We start from the raw sequence: 22,218 nt of genomic DNA on the forward strand, positions 1-22,218 counted from the left end.
AAGGTTCGTTGCTTGAAGTGCATCCTGTGAGTTCCAGCCTTCCGGACATCCCTCTATAGCCCGGGTGGGGCTTACTGCTTTACTGACTCCATGTCACAGACACGGGAGTCCACCTCATCTGGTAAGAGTACCCATCCTTCTCTACTCATTGATGTCAAATATCACTGATGTTGTTTTCCATCTACGGACTCACACCGTATACCATTGATGCTGTTTTCCATCTACGGACTCACACCATCCCTGCTAGTCCTTCTAGGACTTTCCACTATTTACTATGGAAGTGTTTTTCTTATAGTGTTGACACAAGTGGACTTCTTTTTATACCAGAATTTATGATTTATTCTACACATGATTCACCACCAGGGTTAACACTTATGGACTGGTCACATTGTTATATATTTATATTTTTTTTACTTTTATAGCGCTGCATTTCCCCTTCTTTTTGAATTTATTGTTTGTCACAATGTATGCGGCTGCTGCTTTATTTTTGTTTACACTTTAGAGCGCAGTGTTTTGTATATTTTCATTCTTTATTACACAACAAACAGCATCACAGGCCTGGTAATTATGTAATGTGTTTGATAGTGTACTTCGCTGCTAGACACATTTTGCAGGTTAAAGTTATTGTAAACCCTCACCCTGTAAAACAACCCATTCAGTTGCATAGGAGCGATGGGAGAAGAAACAGCTGCACACTGAGATTCCCAGTAAATGGCTGTGCAGGGGGGGGGGGGGGGGGCAATACAATATATTCATACAAGTACATGGTACAATGAGCACATATCAGGAATATGAAATGTTGGGTTTACATATTCTTTAATAAAACAAAGTTCAGAGCCATTTAGCCATGTAAGCTACACCAACACATCACTCATGCCTTGTCAGTTGGCAGTTTTAAGTTCCCTTTGCACATGTGTGTATATCTATTTATATACATAAAACATGCACTCAAATGACAAGTCACATTGCATGTATAATGACTTTTCCAACTATGGCATTATAACACCATATACTGCATAGGGACTGTATTGGTGTCGGACATTGGGCCTAGAGCTGATTATGTGTTAAAGTGTCCACCCAAAAACAGTTTTCTCAGTGATGGATGTACCAAATCTTTAGTAGGTAGCATCAGAACTCTACATACACACTTGGTACAGTTATATGGTGGTCCACAACCTTCCCAGCTTCACTTTCAAATGTCCAATTATAGAAAAAAAACATACAATATGCTTGTTAACTTATTTATTCAACAAATTGCTGAAGTATAACAAACTCATCTTAAAATTAATTTGTTACAGAACAGTTCAGGAAAAGACACTGCTGGACATATGATAAAGGAGACCTGCATAAAAGGCACTGTGATTTTTATTGTAGTTAGAATTCTTTATCTAGCAAACTTATCTCATACTATTAGGTCAAGGAAGAGTTCAGGAACAATTAACATTGCTGGATACCATAAAATAAAGTTCTAAATTGAAGGCACCTTGATTCTAACACCATATTACCTTCTATAACATAAGTAGTGCAGTCATGTACAAACCCAAGAGGCCAGATCTGGCTCAAGCTGCCACATTTTCTACCTGACAGAGAAAATCTAAGAAAAGTGGATTATGAATTAGAATATTGTAATTACACATGTATCAAGTCTACTGTTAGGCACAGCAAGATTATGTCATCACACAAATGATAGGTGATACATTATCTACTCTAATGTAAAAGATGCGTAAACTTTTTTCAGTTGATTCCAGAATGTGTTAAGTTACACGAGTGAACAAAATACCCTTAATATGTCTTATGTAGTTGAACTATATGAACCACAGTTATATATAAACCTCCAGGTAAGCCTAGGACATAAGCTGTAACTGATATTGTCTAACAATGTGACAGCCTTCACAAAAAAAAGTGAAAAGAGTGACATACTGTATATAAATGGCAGAAGTTTCACTCTTTTAAAAGTGTGTCTAGACAAAACTGTATTCTTCGGTTTGGACAGAGTAGGGAAGGGTTATAGTTCCCGTTAGCTTTTCACTGTTATCCGTTAGAGAAATTTACCCTCACTTTCTGTCTTGCTAAGAATGCTTTACCATACAAGTAAAGGGAAATCTCCAACACATCTTCAAGACAGAAATAACAATTATTTTCCTTAGTGAAGTAGGGGAATGGTAAAATAAAACCCCTTTTCATATTTTGCTTGTCTGAGCCTCTGTTGCAGATGTTTAATTTCTGTATGGTGAAGCCAGTGCCAGCTGGACAGTAAGCGAGGGGAAAAATCTCCATCGGAGCCTTGAATAGCAGCAAAAATTTTTTTGTATACAGTGGGAAAGGATTAGGAGTTGTAAGCCTTCCCCACTGTATCCAAAAAAGGGGAAAAAAAGGTTTTGGGCTTGACATTCACTTTAATGAGTGTTCATTAAAGTGAATATTGTAATTTAAGCTCTCACTGGTCATGTACAATGATGTAATTTCACAAATGCTTTATGAGTTTTATCTAGACTTTTAAACTTGTAGTACCTAAGGTTTGCTTTGTAACAGCTCAAAAAAACTAAGAAAAAAAAAACAAAAAAAAACTATTTTTTTCTTAATGCAAAACAAATGGCCTATATTAAACTTCTGAATATGCAAGCTAAAAAAAATACCAACATTTAGCAACTATAAGTTGTTTATAGATCATACAGTACAATGGTTTGATGGTATAAATGGCAGTTTTAAGCATGTATTGTTTAATTTAAAGTGTAAATTCCATGAAGTAAAAAGCTTGATGATGTTCTCATGAGGTAAGTCCCATATTTCAAGAAGTTCTGTATAAGTAAGCCAGTTATTCTTTGCCCCAGTAGCTTCACGTTTAACATTTCAGTTCTTGGAAAGATTGGATGTGAATGTAAAAAAGCTGCGGTTTCTCAGTGGGTCCAGTTGGCTAAAAGAAAAATTAAGTAGTAAGCATTCTTGGGATTCACACAGATTCCAGGCAAAGGCAGTGCAGAATTCTGGGGAGGAAAAGAAAGTAGATACCCATTTTAATATTTTGCTTAACAGCAGGCTTTAGAAACAAGCCATTAATTCAACCTGAGCAGACACTAGATCAATTGTGTGGCTGATGCACAAAGCATACCAGGAAACGATCAGGAGGGAACAAAAATCCAATGTAAAGAGAATATGCATTTTAAGTCCTAAATACACATGATATAATATCTGTATATGTTTATTCAGAGTGAGCATTCCTATTCCCATATTTTTTGAATATTCTTGTTCATGATATTCAACATTGTTATAAAACAAAATTTAACCTATGTAGATTTCCCATATGCTTTTAGCTGGGTTTTAGATCTTTACACGTTAAAGAGTTGGGTTAAAAACCTACACGGCACATTTTAATTGATACTGTTGTGAAAGTATTTCCCATAAGTGCCAATTCATTTCATTAGTCCCAAATGTATGTGTGACCAGAGATCATTAATATTGATAAAGTTTTGCTTTATACAGCAAGCAGCATCATTGCTGTTAAAGTGATTGTAAAGGCAAACTTTTTTTTTTTTTTTTTTAAACAAACCTGTCTATACTTACCTGCTCTGTGCAAAGGAATTGCAGAGCGGCTGCGAACCTCCTCTTTTTGGGTCCCCTGCCAGCACTCCTGGCCCCTCCACTCAGTCTAGTGCCCCCATGGGAAGCCACTTTCCCTGCACCTGAGCCCTGCTGCGCCCATTGACACAGACAGCGGGACTCCGCTCCCTCATCACTGGCTTCGATTGACAGCCCTGGGAGCCAATGGCTCCTGATGCCCAGCAAAGCCAGCGAGACCTGGAAGTGAGGGGAGAGAAGAGCTGCAGACGTGCATGGCACTGGATCTAATGAGGGCTCAGGTAAGTAAAAGAGGGGGGTGTGAGGGGGGAATGCTGAAAAACATTTTTTTTCCTTGATGCAAGAAATGCATTAAAGGTGAAAAATGTTTAGTCTTTACAACTACTTCAAGGAAACATGGATCAAGCTAGAAAACGAAAAAAAAGCAGGATACCAGTGTAGAAATGGATAAATGTTAAAACCGCTAAATAAAGTGACTTATTATGTTAACAGGTTTCTCTCGCAGTAGCTGAGCAGCTATATGAAAAGTCTAGTGTCTGACATGCTGAAAAATTGTCTTTGTATCCACTCTTCCACTATATTATTCAGGAAGAGCTCACACAATAAGAATAGAGAAAGGTCTTATTGCAGATCTTTTTTCCAATTGTATTGCTCCTTGACTATACCATACAGAGGAAGTGGCCACACACAGGTCATTTTTTTTTTGCTTTAGAACATACACCTGAATCTGGATACTAGGGGCAGAGAGACTGCAATAAACAATTATTATACCATCTGACCAGTATAGTTACAAACAGTGGTTAGATGTTGTCCTATTCCGGTAAATCACTCAAAGGGGAACATCCAAATAAATTAGAATGTTGGGAACAATTCTTTAGAAAAACATATAACTTAAAGATATCAGTTTTAATATTGCAGATATATCACAAAAAACTGTAGGTTAGTGTATTAGTCCTGGTAAAAGACTGGGCTCCCAGTAAATGCTATGTGTAGCAAAACACGTAGGAAAAGATGGAGGGCTTGTTTATGCAAGCATGTGTCATTACCTTCAACTTTCTGCGCTTGAACAATCATTTAAGCAGGTCTGAAGCGGATTGGTGCCTTAAAATTTTCGTATCATCACACTGATATATCTGGCTTCAACTTCATTTGAGATCGCAATAAAAGTGTGCCATAGTAAATGACAAAGGTATTCTAGTGAAGTACCTTGATGTCTGAATAATAAACCAAAATACTAAGATGGTAATCTGTGTTTTTGTCACCTATCCCAAGGCTTCAGCAGTACTTTTGGATTTTCTTATAACTCTGGCATTCTTTTGAGCACTCCAAGCTCATGACCAGTCCAATATTTTTTTCCTAAATAAAGTTGGCTATCCATGGAAGCAATATACATCTGTGTACACAATTCCATAGCAATCCAAATTAATTTTCAAAGGTAGATTAAGTAGATCAGGCAGGTTATATCAGAATCCTATTTTGAATAATTTGCAGTTTTAGCCAGTTCATGAATTTCAAGATTTCCTCTGGACATTTTCAAAAAAAAAAAAGTAGGTGGCTCAGACATACTGTAAGAAATATTTGTAAAAACTGTACATATGCAATTCATTAAGGAAGGCACTTAATGGAAATCTGATTCTACCTGAACAATCACATAAGCAATGCATTATGTTAAGCGGATTAGACATGCATCTAAAAATGTGAGAAATCAGGTGGACGTTTGGAATTACTGTGGTCCAGTACTGTACATATTCCTGTGAATTAATAAAAGGCCTGAAACAGTAACAACCAGAGCAGACAGATTCCAAAGCAGAGACCAGTATATAAGCCAAGAAATATTTAACTAAAACAATATGTAAACTGGGTCACTGATCACTTGGGAATCAAGGGAACTCCTCAGTTCAACAAAGCCAGTTAATATGTTAAAAATATGTCTAAAACTGCAGTCATGTAAAATGCAGGCCAGACAAATCAGCTAAACTTCCTATTTGACTATTACAGTAAGCTGTTTTAAAAAATGAAGAACAGATATAGTACAACGCAGGTGTGGAAACAATTCTTTGGATCTAAACGTTACAATTTGTTGAAGCTACAGTGCTCACTTAAGAAGTGCAAATGACAAGGATTATGTGCAAAGTACAGTAACACAAAACAGTTTAATGATCCTTAATGATTACATTTGATTGTCTTCTGAGGGATACTGCAGTTTACAAAATGCACTACCTTATTAAAAACCTCAACTATCGCATAAATCAAACTTTCCCTGCAGTGACTGTAAATTTCCATTATGGCTACATAGTTGGTAAGGTTGAATAAAGACACCAGTTCATCCAAGTCAACCCATGTGGGTTTGTGTGCGCTCATGTCAAAAAAATCATATCCCATATCCCTGTATATTGTGCTCGCTAAGATGCCTAAGTTTTTTTAAATGAACAAAACTTCCTGCTAACATCACCAAAGTGAGTTCCACATCCGTACTGCCCTGACCTATGCAGTATAAGGTTAAAACGCTTCTCCTTCAATTTATCTGAGTGACCACGTTTCTTCTTATACTCCCTGAGCGAGAATAGTTTACTCCCTATGCTAGAATCACCATTGAGATATTTGTACATCGCTATCATATCTCCTCTCAAGCATCTCTTCTCCAGGGAGAATACGTTTAAGGTTTATAATCATTCCTTGTAATTGAGATCCTACAGCCCCTTATTCATTTTGTTGCATTTCTCTGGACTCTCTCCAGTTCCAGCGCATCATTTCTTAGTATTGGTGACCAGAACTGGACGGCATACTCCAGATGTGGCCAAACCAGGCAGGATTTTATCTCTGGAGTGAATTCCCAGGTATAGGTTTCGGACCTTTTTTAAATATTGGTACCATGTTGGCCCTTCACCAATTTACTGGTACTATTTCCTGTCAGTTTGAAGTCCATCAAAATTAGGAATAGCTGTCTGGCTATAACCTGACTGAGTTCTTCGAGGACTCTCGGGTGTAAGTTATCTGCACCTAGTGATTTATTTGCGTCAAGTTTTTCAAATCTAATTTGGACACCAGCTTGTGTAAGCCACAATGATGCATTACTAATGATACACTCCCAATTACTATACCCCTCCTAATCCTTAGTAAAAACTGAGGAGAAGAAAGCATTTAGCACAGTTGCCGTTTCCTTATTTGTAACCAACTTCCCCTAATCATCCTTTATGGGGCCAATGTACTCTGACCTCGCTTTTTTTACGACTAATAGATTTAAAGAATTTTTTTTAACCGTATCCTGCTTTGTGTCTTTTGTGGTCTAATTTAGCCGCCCTGATTGTGTTCCTACACTTATTGCATTCTTTGTAGTGTTGAAATGCCAACAAGGACCTCTTTGGCTTTACAACCCTCCTGCCCCCTTTTTCTTTGATTTATACTGAATGCAGTATACTGTGATCACTGGTTCCCAAGATGTCCTGTATTTCCACATCCACAATCATATCTAAAAATGCAATGAATAAAAGATGCACTTACAAACAGATCCAATAAGCGAGTATAAAGGCAATCACGATGTTACGGTGTCTCTGCAGGCTTCCCACTGTGCACACACTTCCCATCAGACTCGGCAGAGAGGAACAGCGTAGTGACGTCAGCATCGTAGGCCTACGACGCTGATGTCATTACGCTGTTTCTCTCTGCCAGGCCTACGACGCTGACGTCACTACGCTGTTCCTCTCTGCCGAGTCTGATGGGAAGTGTGTGCACAGCGGGAAGCCTGCAGAGACGCCGTAACATCGTGATTGCCTTTATACTCGCTTATTGGATCTGTTTGTAAGTGCATCTTTTATTCATTAAATTTTTATTGGTTGGAACGATTACACTATGGGAGCCTTTCTTGTTCTTATTCCCGGAGCCATACAGTTTCTGCCGCAGACCCAGATGCCGGTATAGGTTGTTGGGAAACCTCTAATCTTGCATATGCCTGGTCAGACCGTTGTGGTCTTCCGAGTTGGTAGGGAGCCTCATATTCACTTGGGTGCATTCATCTCTTGGGAGATTGGATTTTCTTATCACGGATTCTGGATCAGCTTTTTTTATGCTTATGAACTCTTTATTTTTTTAAATTGCACCATATGTTATGGGACTTTGTGTATGATTATTTTCTGATTATTTTCTGCTTATATGACACTATCACTTGATTATTATTTTTTATACACAATTCTTTAGTGATCATAATAACCCTATGATATGTTTTTTATGTTATCAGGTTTATGATATTATGTTATTCGCAATTTTTTCAAAGGTTTTTTGTTTTGTCTACACTTTTGTTTTCACTCATTGGTCATCCTTAGCGCTGCATTGTTTTTATTACTAATATCTGGAGTTTGTGTCTGACTTTTTTGATGCTGGCTGCTTTGGTAATTTAGGGTAAAACTTTCGATTTTTGTTTATCTTTATATCAACTTGTTTCAGGCTGTAAGGGTTAATCCTTTATAGCTACCAATCATTTACTAGGTTTGTAGCGCAGCGTTAACCTTCGGGTTTTTTATACATTTTTGAGTCTTCCAGGACAGCTACAGGAGAGATACTGGCTCCACAATACCAAAACAGTTAAAAGGCCCCTCGCGGCCCCTCATCCTTAGTTGCTAGCCTACCAGTGTGCACGAGGGGAATCAAACCATATATAAAAAAATTTACAAATCAATTTAACAATAACCTAAACAATCTATCCATAATCAAACACCCAAAGAAATGGTGAATACTAGATCAGGGTGGGATAAAAAAAAAAAAAAGGATGCCGTCTTGGAAGACTCTCGGAAACACCGTTAATGATAAGTCTAACCGTGGTTTTCCCACATTGTCTTCCAGGACAGCTACATGAGAGGATAAAACAAGTAATACGGTTACCTATTGGAGGGACCACCGCTAGCAGAACTTTCCTTCCAAAAGGTCAGATCTTGGCTGGAAAGCAGTTCTACATGATCGTGTTTCACAAAAGCATGATTAGTGGACCAGACTTCTGCTCCTAAGATGTTTTTCCAATAGGCACCAGCCTTCTCTGCCCACGAAGTGGCCAAAGCTCTAGTTTATTGTGCATATACCCTGGAAGGAGGCTGTAGGTCTAAGCTCTTATTAAAATAGTCTCACGTATCCATCTAGCTATTGGAGGCCCTTGGAGGCCGAAAGACTCTTGTTCAGCCCACTGAAAGGAACCAGGAGATGGCTGGATCTCCTAAATTCCCTGGGCACTTCCAAATACTAAAGCACCCCCTTATGTCCAAAAAAAAAGATATTACTCCTGCTCATTTTTGAGAAAACTACAAAAAGAGGGGATGAAAAGACTTTAGGGAGGTACATTGGGTCTGGTCTAAGGATGACCCTATCCTCCAAAACTGATAAAGTAACTTTACAGGAAAGTCCCCCACCCTTCTGGCTGAAGTGATTGCCAACAAAAAAGTAATTCTTATTGTTAATTACAGGGCTCAAATGGTTCCTTTGTCTGAACATTCAGAACCAGTACACTACGGCTGAAAGCCGAATCCTCGGCTGCTCTAACATCTACCTGATAAAATCTTGTTAATGTATGCACTGAAGACCAGGTAGCGGCCTTACAAATCTGAGCCACAGATACCTGATGGTGAAAACCCCAGGAGGTTCCTACACCCCTGGAAGAATGAGCTCTCACCCTGAAGGGAGGAGCCTTACATTTCTGACCATAGACCTGAATAACCCAACTGGCGGACCCAATTGGCAATGGAAGCTGCCTGCCCCTTCTTGGGTCCATCTGGTAAAACAAAAAAGGAGTCTGATCCTCGGATCTCCGCAGCTCTAGACAAATAAACTCTGACTGCCAGGACGGCGTCCAAAGAATGCAGTTGCTGCTCTTCCACCAATTGAGGCTGAGAGAAACAATGTCCTGATTTAAATGAAAGGCCGACACCACCTTTGGCAATGGAATAGGACGCAACACCACCATGTCATGATGAAGAAATAGTTATGGTTCCCTACATGAAAGGGCCGCCAATTACGATAGGAAGGCTAGCTTGCCTGACCGCAAGACTAATGGAATTTCCTTGATAGGCTCAAATGGTTGTTTCTGCAAAACAGACAGCACCACATTTAAGTCCCAAAGACACATAGCTTGCCCTCTCTTGTTCCAAGCCGAAAATATGTCTTGTTGTATACGCCTGGAATGGAACTGAGCATAGGGCACTACCTTGGAGGACACCATCCTTCCTAGGAGACTCATACAGAGCTGAATGGAGGGTTGTCTGGTGCCCCTTATCTGACGCACCTGATCCTTCAGGGCACAGATCCTTACGGGTGGCAAAAATACCCTTGCCTGGACCATATCTAGGATCAGACCTAAATACGTCAGTCTTTGACCTGGTCTCAAGGCTGACTTTTCAGTATTTATGACCAAGGCCAAGCTTTATAAATACTGCACTGTGCAGGCTATGCTCTACTCGTCCGCCTCACAGAAGTAGCAGGAGCCACAGATTCTGGTCTAAAATGGTTCGCATCCTTCTTAGAGAATCGCTCTCAGACAGTGAAACTAGGAGCATTCACCTCTGAAACCCGCGCAATCTCCTGTGCAGCCCCTCAAGGTTCACACTTGTCACCATTGCTCTTCAACATCTACATGCGGCCACTCCTCAAATCATCAGAAAATCGGACCTCTGCTTCCACTCATTTGCTGATGACACTCAACTCTACTTTCGCATCACCGGACAAAAAGACCATCATCAGCAACTAGAGAAATGCCTCACTTTGATAGACGACTGGATGACCACTAGCTCCCTCAAACGCAACGGTTCAAAAACAGAACTTCTCCTACACGCTAACCAAAATGACAAAACTAAGACCCCATGGATACCTCCCACCATCTTTGGACAGACCATCTCTCCAAGCACCAAAGCCAAGAGTCTCGAAGTCATCTTTGACCCAGAAACGTCAATGGATGCACAAATTGGAACAGTAGTTAGCGGATCTCGCAATCTCCTCCGCCTGCTACGAAGACTCATCCCCTTCATCCCAGAAGAGGACAAAGCAGCAGTAGTTGGAACAATCATCAGTTCCCGACTTGACTACGCAAACTGCATTTACATAGGATTACCCCAATATCAGCTTGCGCACTTACAACTCATCCAAAACACGGCGGCAAGACTGCTAACAGGAAAAAACCCTGGGAATCCATCTCCCCATCCCTGAGGAGCCTACATTAGCTAACCGTAAAGAATCGGATCACACTCAAGACCCTCTGCCTCACCCACAAATGCATACAAGGAATCGCTCCTCAATACCTCCGAGAGAAAATAAAACACTACACACCCAATCGTAGTCTTCGAACATCTAACCAAAACCTCCTCCTCATTCCGAAATACCGCTACAAATCAAAGGTAGAACGAAGATTCGCAGTCCAAGGACCACGGCTATGGAACGCTCTTCCGACTTACATCCGTATGGAAGAAAACCATCAGGCCTTCAGCAAAAAAACTCAAGACCTACCTCTTCTAAGAAGCTGACAACACAGAACGGCTCTAGCGCCTTGAGGCAATTCAGTTTGCATTTTCAGCGCTTTACAAATCAGTCATTCATTCTATTCTAGAGCCTGTAGTGAGTTATCTTTGAACAGGAGGTCGTCCAGGTACCTGAGCACGAAGCTTCCCTGGGCCCTTAAAAGACCCAGTACTGGTGCTAGGACCTTTGAGAACACCAGGAGTGCTGTGGCAAGCCCGAAGGGCAGAGCCACAAACTGGAAATGATGTTCCTCTACTTGAAATCGCAGGAACCTCCTATGAGATTGAAAGATGGGTACGTGTAAATATGCTTCCTTGATATCAATGGAGGCTAAAAATTCTCCCATCTGGAGCGAGGCTACTACCGAGCGGACTGACTCTCATCCGCTGTCCTTAAACTCAAACGCCCCCCATGTTAGGGGAACCCTGCCGATAACTTCAGACAGGAGAGCCATACAAGAGACTTGCTGTATCGAGTCCTTTAAGGCATCTACAGCAAAACACAGTGATCGAGGTATATCTATATAATTTTTTTCAGACACCCCAGAGCAGTGATGGCGAACCTTGGCACCCCAGATGTTTTGGAACTACTTTTCCCATGATGCTCATTAGGGCTGCTGAAATTAATCGCAGCATCGATGCATCACGATTCGGGTGTCCCCGATGCGGCATCAATGCATGCGACCCGAAAAATCGATGTCTGGCCCCGCCCCCTCCCGGGAGAGCGCTCCGTGCATAAAGCTGTTATTAGTGTGTGTATATTCCGGTCATATGACTCAGCCGCGCCTCCCTCCTCTCAGTCTCTCCTGATGTCAGCTCCGCCCACTGACTGGAGCTATCAGGTCAGAAGAGAGGCGGGCGGGGCTGACATCAGGAGAGACGTGAGAGGAGGGAGGCGCGGCTGAGAGTCACATGACCGGAATATACACACACTACTAACAGCTTTATGCACGGAGCGCTCTCCTGGGAGAATTCAATGCTGACCTGAGATGTGACAACCGGCGGAACACCGGCCGCATGAATGGAGATCGGGGGGGAGATGGTGAGCAGGCAGATCGCCCTGCTCATTACAGGCTGCCACCGGCAGAGCAGCATGTAAGTACAGAGGGGGAGGGGGGGCGCTGTGACACAAGTCCGTATCATACAATTGTCTTCTATGTGCCTTCATCACACCACAACTCTGCATTATTGTCCGCAGTCTGTGACCATCTCCTGTGCCATGTCCCCAGTGTCTGACCATCTCCTGTGCCATGTCCCCAGTGTCTGACCATCTCCTGTGCCATGTCCCCAGTGTCTGACCATCTCCTGTAGCATGTGCCCAGTGTCTGACCATCTCCTGTAGCATGTGCCCAGTGTCTGACCATCTCCTGTGCCATGTCCCCAGTGTCTGACCATCTCCTGTGCCATGTCCCCAGTGTCTGACCATCTCCTGTAGCATGTCCGCAGTCTCTGATCATCTCCTGTAGCATGTCCGCAGTCTCTGATCATCTCCTGTAGCATGTCTGCAGTCTCTGATCATCTCCTGTAGCATGTCTGCAGTCTCTGATCATCTCCTGTAGCATGTCTGCAGTCTCTGATCATCTCCTGTAGCATGTCTGCAGTCTCTGATCATCTCCTGTAGCATGTCTGCAGGCTCTGACCATCTCCTTTAGTATTTTGGAAGAGAGCCTGGAGCTCCTCTGCTGTCTCTTTTTTTCTTAAGAACAGATAGAATAAAAAAAAATGGAGTTCTCCTGACTAGAATTTTTTTTTTATGAAAACCATGAGCACTTGCGGACTTGCGCTGTAATCGTGATGCATCGCCGAATAGAATCGTTGACTTGATAATCGTAATCGAATCGAATCGTGAGGCCAGTGAAGATGCGCACCCCTAATGCTCATGCACTCTGCAGTGTAGTTGAGCATCATGGGAAAAGTAGTTCCAAAAAATCTGGGGTGCCAAGGTTTGCCATCATTTGGGGCTCAGATTGCCCGGAAGCCTTTGGTCTTTCAGGGGATACAACACTAGGGTTTCGACTAGGCTCCTCAGGAGCTACTGACACAGATGTGCCCTTCCCTATAGTGTTAGTCCCACTCCTCTTCTTTGAAGACCTTGCAAGCCACAAAAAGGGAGTACCTGGGTTTAGTATTTACACACCCCAGAATGAAGAACCTTTAATAGGGCTCACCAAGCCCCTATGCAACAATCCTGCTAAACATCTTAGCCTGCCAACCAACACCTGGTGGCTCACGTGACCCAGGTAAGGAGAAATGAACTGCTGAAAATGACTGGTTCAGAGCGTGCTCTGTGTCCCACAGCTGTCCCCTGGAAGTATGGCATGTCTGCCATACTCAGCTTAAATGAGATCGCATGCAGATTAGGCTACGGTGCATGTGCGCACAATGCCTGTGGCGAAGCCACATGCGCCATGGCCGCCAAACAGCTGCAAACACTTGTGCACATGCATGTGCGCCATGGCAAACCAAGATTTGCAATGGTGCACCCCCCATGCATGGACCATCCTTGAGAAAAAACAGCCAAGACAAGAAAACAGGTACTCCATGCAAACATACACATCTAGCCCAAACTCCCCCTTTGGTCACTGGACACAGGTGTCTAGCCTCTAACTAGCTTGACTGATTGTTACAATCAATAAGTAAATAAGGGGGTTTCACTTACCCATCCAGGTGCAGGGCAGCCTTAGAAACTAAGAGCCCAATCTTTACCCAGCACGGTGGGTTTCGTCACTTGGGGACCTTCAAGGACTGGGTACCCTTTTCCTGTTTTAGGGTCCACTCCTGGACCTGTACAGCACCCTGCAGGAATACCCTAGCTCTCGGGTGTCCAGGATTCCACTACGCAGGGTCCAGCACCCAAAGGTCAGGCAAAACCTTGCAGGATCCATGCATCTTCTTTGCGAGGCTTGGGTACAATTTAAGCATAAAAGCTTTTCTTCAAATGGATCCGATCGATCAATCCCTTGATTCATCATAAGAACCGTTCTGGGACTCAAGACCTGGAGCTCTAGAGAGCTCAAACAAAAAGTACCCATCCACCTCGCAGACACTGGTAAAAAAAAACTCAAGTACTTCCTGCATATATGTGATATGTTATATAGGGGCAGACTTCCTGTCTAAGACCTTGTCTACCAGTGTCCATTCACCTAGAGTTGGCGTATAACCCAGTAGGTAATGAATATTAGCCTAACTGTGTCCCGTGATGTATGATAAAGAAATGTTTTTGGTTTATATACACTTTAGGTTTCTTGTGACTATTGTTAGTCTTTAAAAGCGTAATTGTGTCATACAGTGTTTTGCAAAAAATGCTGCACTAATCAAACCTAGGTAATAATATGCAAATGAATGCCCATGTTCAATAAAAAATAGTGAATAAAAAAATGAGTATGTATATATATATATATATATATATATATATATATATATATATATATATATATACACACACATACACACATACACACACACTATATATACATACACAATATATACACACACACACACACACACAATGTTTCCCTTTTGGGCACACCCTCACATTTTAACAATGATCCCCACAACAAAAGGTCATAAAGCAGTTTTGGTATAACCCCAACCTCTTCAATCGCTTCCAGGAATCACATTCTTCAGGTTAATTCCTTGTACTGTCCCCAGCAAGCCTCAAAAGTTCTGGTATTAACAAGGTAAATCTTTCTTGTAAACAAAAATAAAAAAACTTTTATTGTAACTTTACGTCAGGAAAGTTAAAATACACTCACTGGAAAAAGCTGGATAAGCAGTATATCACTTTAAAACACATAGGTGTTGCTGCTAGCATGAGCAACTGTCTCTACCTCTGCATTAATGGCTGCCATGGCTGTGTGAATAGAGTGTTGGATTTGCACTTTATTTTAAAACATTTTCTAATTTCTTGTGGACTTTTATAAAGTTACATAGTATTACAATACTATAAACTTTCGTAGTATTAATTTTTCCTTGAAAATAAATAATAATAATAAAAAAAACTATTATACACACACACATATAATATATATATATATATATATATATATATATATATATATATATATATATATATATATATATATATATACACACACACACACACATACACACATATATACACACACACATACACACAATTTTTTTGAACATAGGCATGCATTTGTGATTCATAACATAGGTTTGAATAGCGCAGCATTTTTATATACAACATTGGAAGTGATTTTCACATTTCTGCGAGCGGCTTAGTTTGGAATCTTGGTGCACACAATTGTTTTACCAATCACACAGTGGCCAAGACAAAATTCTATAAGCACCAGGATTGGTTGGATCAGCCATATATACTTTTATACTGTATCTCATACACACATAAGAAACAATATTTTGAGGCTATCATTTTAATATTCAGTCAATATTACAACATATGCACAGACTGTAAAAACAGATTATGACCATGCCTAATGCAATAATCTTGGCCAGTCCACCCAAAATGGACAAACGACTCCAATGTAAGAGTCCAAAAGTTTAAAAAAGTCAGTGAGCCCATTTCTTGTCCCTCTCATTACTCAAATAACAGTTTCCGGAAGACTGAATATTTTAAAGCAATTATCATATCTAACCATTACCATAAAAAGAAAAGCAATTGAGAAAGTTCCCCTTTAGGTACAACATTTTTTCAGTAGGCCCGGAGGTAGAAATGCGTGGCTCCTACATAGACCATTGTTATCTCCCAACATCTGCTGAATGCAGAAGAAAATTATATGGAGTACGACAAACACATGATTCACTGAAATGAAGTCTAAATGAATTAACTCAACATCAGGAGGATAAACACTGTTTGCCTTGTGACACAGTCATGAGGACTCTATGTTACATAAATCGTATAAGTAAATAGAATAATAATAGCTGCTACTCATTGTTTCAGCCTTAAAAATTAGGCTCACATTGACAACCATGTGAAACTTGCATTTGAAGTCATAAGTATAGAAGAGGTTTCCGATGTCAATCTGAAGTGAGAGAAACAAGTAAGATTAGGCTTTCTTCTTATTACAGTAAGATCATTGGCCTCATGTATAAAAATCCTAATAAAAGTGGAAGTGCCACTCACAAAAAATGTCCATCTGCTATATCTCCAAGGCTGGCAAGAACATGGAAGGTGAATATTGAGTGCTTGCAATAAACAAAATATATTTAAATGGTTAGTACAATCTACTGTATGCAGAAGCTGTTGAGCTTCTGACTTTCTTTTCCACCTTTTAAGCAACAGGGAGCTCTCCATTACTCTGGTTCATTCAGATATAATTAAAGTGTATCTAAAGCCAAAACGGTTTTTGTTTTGAGAAGGGTGGTGAGGAGTTAGTCCTTTGCCAAGTTTTTTGTTTGCTGTCTGTATAATCATATGGGATATGACCACTGCCACCAGGACTCAGTGTGGGAAAATGAAAAAAATGAAAAAGGAGAAGTAAAGCCAAAGCTTGTTTGGCTGTGCTTCTCTTGTGGCTTACAGGAGTGCAGTTCGTCCTGCATTCCTGTGACCCGGTTTCAGCTGACAGCAGGCTAAAGCTGACGCCACAGAGCCGGTCCAGGCTGGTGAAATATCATGACCATACGGTTGGGATCCACCCAGGAGTCTGGCCCGGGACCTGTCTCAGCCTCCCAGCGAGCTACAAAGAGCCGGGGTGGGGTAGAGCATACAGCGGTGGTGGACAGTCCCCAGCTCACTGAGAACTGAATGATTAAATGTTGTTTGCTTGCTCAGTTCTAGTTTTAGAGCTGGCGGGACACTGAGCCACACACCAACTGATGCACAGTATATGCTATGTCCTAAGCCAAAATAATTTTGGGAGTGTCTGTACTGTCCTCAAAAAATACAATAGGCAGTCAGAACATCAGTTTGTTTTCTTGAATTTGTATCCCTTTTTCCTTTATATAGTAAAAAATAGACTGAGCAGCTCATCGAGTCTGCCCATTTTTATTTATTTTTTATACAGGTTTTGTATTTTTTTTGTATAGATCTATGTTTGTCCCAAGCATGTTTGCAGCCACTTACTGTTGACTGACTCACTACATCTGCTGGAAGTTTATTCCAAACTACTATCCTTTCAGTAAAATAAAACTTTCTAAGATTAGTTCTGAACTTTCCTCGAGTTAGTTTGAGGTCATGTTCCTGTATCTTTGATTTTGGTTTCATATTGAAAATACTGCCCTCCTGAACCTTACTCACCCCCTTGATGTATTTAAAGGTTTCAATCATGTCTCCTTTCCCTTCTTCCCTCCAGACTGTACATACTAAGTTCCTGAAGTCACTCTTGATAGATTTGATCCCCAGAACTTTCTCCATTTTTGTTACCTATCTCTGAACTTGTACTATCTCATCAATATCTTTTTGTAAGTAAGAACTGGACACTGTATTCTAAATGAGGTCTTATAAAGATCCATATAGGGGAATCAGAACCTCCTTGCAACATGCAATACAGATGTCAACTAGGAAAGCTTGGCAATTACTAAATTACTCAACAAAATATTAGCTACTGGTTTGTTTTCATTGTATAAGAATGCAGACAATAAAATCATGGACTTAATTTTTAGGGTTATATTTCTCTCGCAAGTAGATTATGAACGTAAAGAAAAGTTGGCTGCTTTTATATCCAAGTAAAACTGGAAAGATTAGAGTGATTCAAAACACAGCTAGGTTTTAGAGGCTTTTCAATAGCAGAAACGTGTTTTGCTTTTTTCAGACTAGAAGTCATTACATGGTATTGAGGGAGCATAAGAGACGGGAGTGTGGGATAAAAAAACATTTTATATCAAGAACTTTATGCATGTATGCCTATTAAAATACTGCTAAACAACCAGATGTAACAAAGGCCTAGTCCCACTGTTAAAAAATGAAAGTTTTGGAAGTAGGTCACAAGCAACTTGTCATTTTTTTTTATGATTTCCAATTGCATGGTTTAAATCAAAAACATTAGAAATGTCAGCAGGTAATGAAAAGCAGCATTGTGCAGCTAGCAAAAGGGGAAAATAAAGCAGGCATCAACAATCTAGTATCAATTTGAATGAAGGACATATATAAAAAAAGTCAAAAAAAAGTTTATCCATATGAACCCTGCAGGGGAATAATAAAAGGTCCACCTCCCACTTGTACAAAGAAGCGGATTTATGGAGAGACCAAGGGTCTTTCTCTACAGAATGCGGGCAGCATACATTCTTTTGCGTTCTTTTTTTTTTAAGAAAAATAAAAACTGTAGAACTTTGCACACCTTTGTGGCATATGAAATTTATTCAGAGGATTGAAACTAAAAGTTTGGTTGGGCTTTAAAGAGTTATGCATATGGAGACAATGCCTCTCGATTTTGATCACAGAATGCTGGGTGAACCTAAAATAATATAGAAGATTACCTAGCTTAATGGTGGTAATCAGGATCAGATAAAGCATTCCACTGGCAGGTGACTGGGGGAATTTGATCAGGCAAACTGCAAAAAAGTGTGTCATCACTGAATATGGTTTGAAATGTGTAACCCCTGCAAGAACTGTTCAGTGTGAAAAGGGCAAGACAGTTGTTCCTTTGATATAGATTAATGAAAGGGGACATATATATATAATCTAAATAGCATTCAAAGCAGTTCTGTATAAAAAACTAGAGAGGTTTTGTCATGTCGTACTGAATTAGATATGAACTAGGATATACAAAGTTCAAGCGTGGATTTCTTCACACTATTTGGGAAACGATCCATCTTCCTGTGCAGGCTAATGCTAAACTGTATTCTGGCTTCAGGGGCAGCACGTTGGGGTTGATTTACTAAAGGAAAATCCACTACAAGTGCACTTGGAAGAGGGGAAGATCTGAAGTGAGGGGAAGCTCTGCTGATTTCTATCATCCAATCATGTGCAAGCAAAATTGTTGTTTTTTCCATTCCTTGCATGTCCCCTTCAGATCTACAGCGACTGCACTTCCAAGTGCACTTGGAAGTGCACAGTGGGTTTGCCTTTAGTAAATAACCCCATTGTGTTTTAAAATGCAATGCATAGGTGGTGGATGGAGAAACTGAGACTTCACAGCTTTGGTCCGCTGCAGAAAAATGTATACAGCATGCATTTTTATGCACTGTACCTGGGAACTTTTTTCTAGCCAAAACAGGGCACATAGAAATTAATTGTTTTTAATGCACAAAACTGCAGGTTTCTGCAGTGTGAATGAGCCTTAAAAAACAAGGATTTCTGTTCTAAAACAGAAAGGAGAAATCCTTACTAAAAATATAGGTAAAGTGGTTGTAAACCTCAGACATGAAATATGAACAAAGTATATCCTTGATTTACTAAAACTTGTGTGCGAAATCTGGTGAAGCTCTGCATTGAAATCAATCACCTTCCATGGTTTATTGTCAAAGATTAATTGAACAAGTTGAATTTAGAAGCCAATTGGCTACCATGCACAACTGCACCAGATTTTAGTAAGTTAACCCCTAAGCCCCCATTCACACCAATGCGACTTGTCACATGATTTGACAGTTCCAAATCACATGACAAGTCGCACCCTATTGTCAGTAGTGGAACCGTTCAAAATGGTGCAACTTTGCGGTGCCGCACCGATTTGACAAAAAGGTTCCTGCACTATTTTTTTATGATTTCAGGTACAACTTGCATAGACATCTGTGCATGAAGTGGCAGCAAAGTAGCACCTGAAATCGCACTGACCTGCTACTTTGAAATCGTGCTACGTCAAGTGAAGTAGCACAATTTCAATGTAGCATCAATGTGAACCAGGGCTAAGTGTAATTTATGTCTGCGGCCTTGATTCTCTGCTGTTAGCATGAATCACCTCTGACAAGTTTTCCTGACACAAAAAAAAAAAAGTGACCGGTAAGGGATCTCCTGTGTGCAGTGAGAAGAAGGGATGCATCCCTTCCATCCAATCAGGTGTTAGAGCTCTCCTCGCTGAGCTCTGCAGTGTGTAATTTCAGCTCTCCGCCCCCTTTTTACGGACAGGTCAGATAAGCTTTATAAATTGTAGAGTTTGAACAGATGTAGAGAAGATAAGCCTGAAGATAACCAGGTACAGCTTAAGTAGGGGGATTTATTTCATCTATGTGTATCAACCGAAGCCAGTCACTTCACTAGCTATTTGTAAGGGTTTACAACCACTAAGTCTTGGGGTATATTTATAAAGCTGCAGTGATGTTCACCAAACATTCAATACAGTTAAATCAATCGCTAATTTAAAACACAATAACCCAGAAAATATACCTGCAGTGACTAACATTCACTCCTTTGCAAATATACCTGTGGGTTTTGTGGTTTTAAAAGGTCTAACCACTGTAAGCAGAACTTGTAAAACATTAGGACCATTTTGGCCAATTATCAGCAGCTGTCATTCAGAAATTGGCAATGCAAAAGTAAAGCACCCCATCATGTAGAGCAGTGTTTCTCAACTCCAGTCCTCAAGGCGCACAGGTCATGTTTTCAGGATTTCCCTCCGATGAAACGGCTGTGGTAATTACTAAGGCAGTGAAAACTGATCAAATCACCTGTGCAAAATAGTGGAAATCCTGAAAACCTGACCTGTTGGGGCGCCTTGAGGACTGGAGTTGACAAACACTGATGTAGAGTATGTATAAGCATAAGCCTGAATTACTGCAAAGAGAGATCAGTACAGCTGCTGAACACAGCATTCTTCTGGAAGGTGGTAGAGGGCAGTCCCTCACACAGGCATTATAGGAAAACTCTGCAAATATGGTACAGGCACAGTGCTACTGTTAGGTTCAATTCACTAAGCTATAAAGACCATGATTTTTACAGCGAGAGCTGAAATTAAATAGTCACATGGCTGAAAACTATTTTTATGGCACATAATGCATGGATTAAAGCTTAGTGAACAGTACTATACATCAACTAATAGTGTCTGGGTATAACAGACAGCAATAGCTCCAGGAAAACGTATCTAGCCACTTAGCACTAATGTTCAGGGAAGCAACACACGGTTAACACATAAGAAACCCACCGCTGCAAAATTCATCCTGTCTCCATCACAAATTACCAACAATGTTAATGAACCTGACAACTCAGAGGTTTTATTGTATTTTCTCCCCAGAAGTGAAAATCCACACAGTAAATGGAAAAAATTCCTCAGATTATAGTAGCTGGTACTTTAGTGACATGATATATGCAGGGATTCATGAAATGGCTTCTACAGACATATTTGATGCCATTGCAATCTGTTATGAAAAGACACAGACAAAGCAATTATTTAGCTCATAGACAAAAATCTTTAAATGTTGTGGAAACCGCTAAATATTAACTGGAATTATATTTTTTTTCCCCAAGAGGAATCCATTTCTAGTATATTCGGCTGAAAAGAATCAAGGCACAACAACAAACAGTCCGCAAGACAACAGAAAAATATATCAATAGTTAAATATTAAAAGGAAATTCAATTTTGCAGATGCTAATATACACAGACTTAGCCAAGGCCACGTTCACACTACCCGCAAAGGAAAAACTGAAAATTTCCTATTAAATACTTACCATAATTTTCCTTTCCTGATAAACCCCATGGCAGCATACGTGTGGGTTATTCCCGCCTCCACTCCTCCTCTATAGGACCCCTCTCCCATAAATCTTTGCTCCAGGCCAGCGTCCGTGTTCCATAACTAGCTTACTCCAGACATTTGGGAGGGAACTCCTGCTGCCAGAGCGTGCATCAGGAAAGGAAAATTATGGTAAGTATTTGATAGGAAATTTTTTGTTTTCCTGACAGACTCCATGGCAGCATACATGTGGGAAATAACTCGCTGTACACACCCGGGTGGGCAAAATGTTAAGCAAAGAAAGTTTAACACCGTCAACCGACAGTACTTATAAACCAAAAAGTAACTGAAGATAGGGCAGCTGGTTTAACACAGTAATGGGACATAAACGTGTTCATAGAAGACCAGAAAGCCACCCTGCAAATTACTTCGGGAGCTACATGACACAAAGCTACCCAAGATGTAGACCCACTCCTGGTTGAGTGAGCAGACACTATCCCCAAAGGAGCCAAGCCCTTGGCCCTGTGAGCCTGCTGGATGACCTAGGCAATCCATGTTTGATGTGATGTAAAGACAGCACAAGCCATTACTGTACAGAGGCCATGTTCAGCACAAGCTATTACTTTAC

General features: G+C 40.5%; 1 protein-coding gene across 1 annotated transcript in view; it reads right to left on the minus strand.

The window, feature by feature from the left end:
- Positions 1–1,227: 1,227 nt before the first annotated feature.
- Positions 1,228–22,218, minus strand: part of MTHFD1L (methylenetetrahydrofolate dehydrogenase (NADP+ dependent) 1 like) — a 455,506-nt gene continuing 434,515 nt past the window's right edge. The window contains exon 28 of the mRNA XM_073627780.1: positions 1,228–2,984. The gene's annotated coding sequence lies outside the window, so the exon portion shown is untranslated. The remainder of the gene's footprint in view (positions 2,985–22,218) is intronic.

This window comes from Aquarana catesbeiana, linkage group LG04 (genome assembly GCF_042186555.1).
Source record: "Aquarana catesbeiana isolate 2022-GZ linkage group LG04, ASM4218655v1, whole genome shotgun sequence".
Classification (NCBI taxonomy): domain Eukaryota; kingdom Metazoa; phylum Chordata; class Amphibia; order Anura; family Ranidae; genus Aquarana; species Aquarana catesbeiana.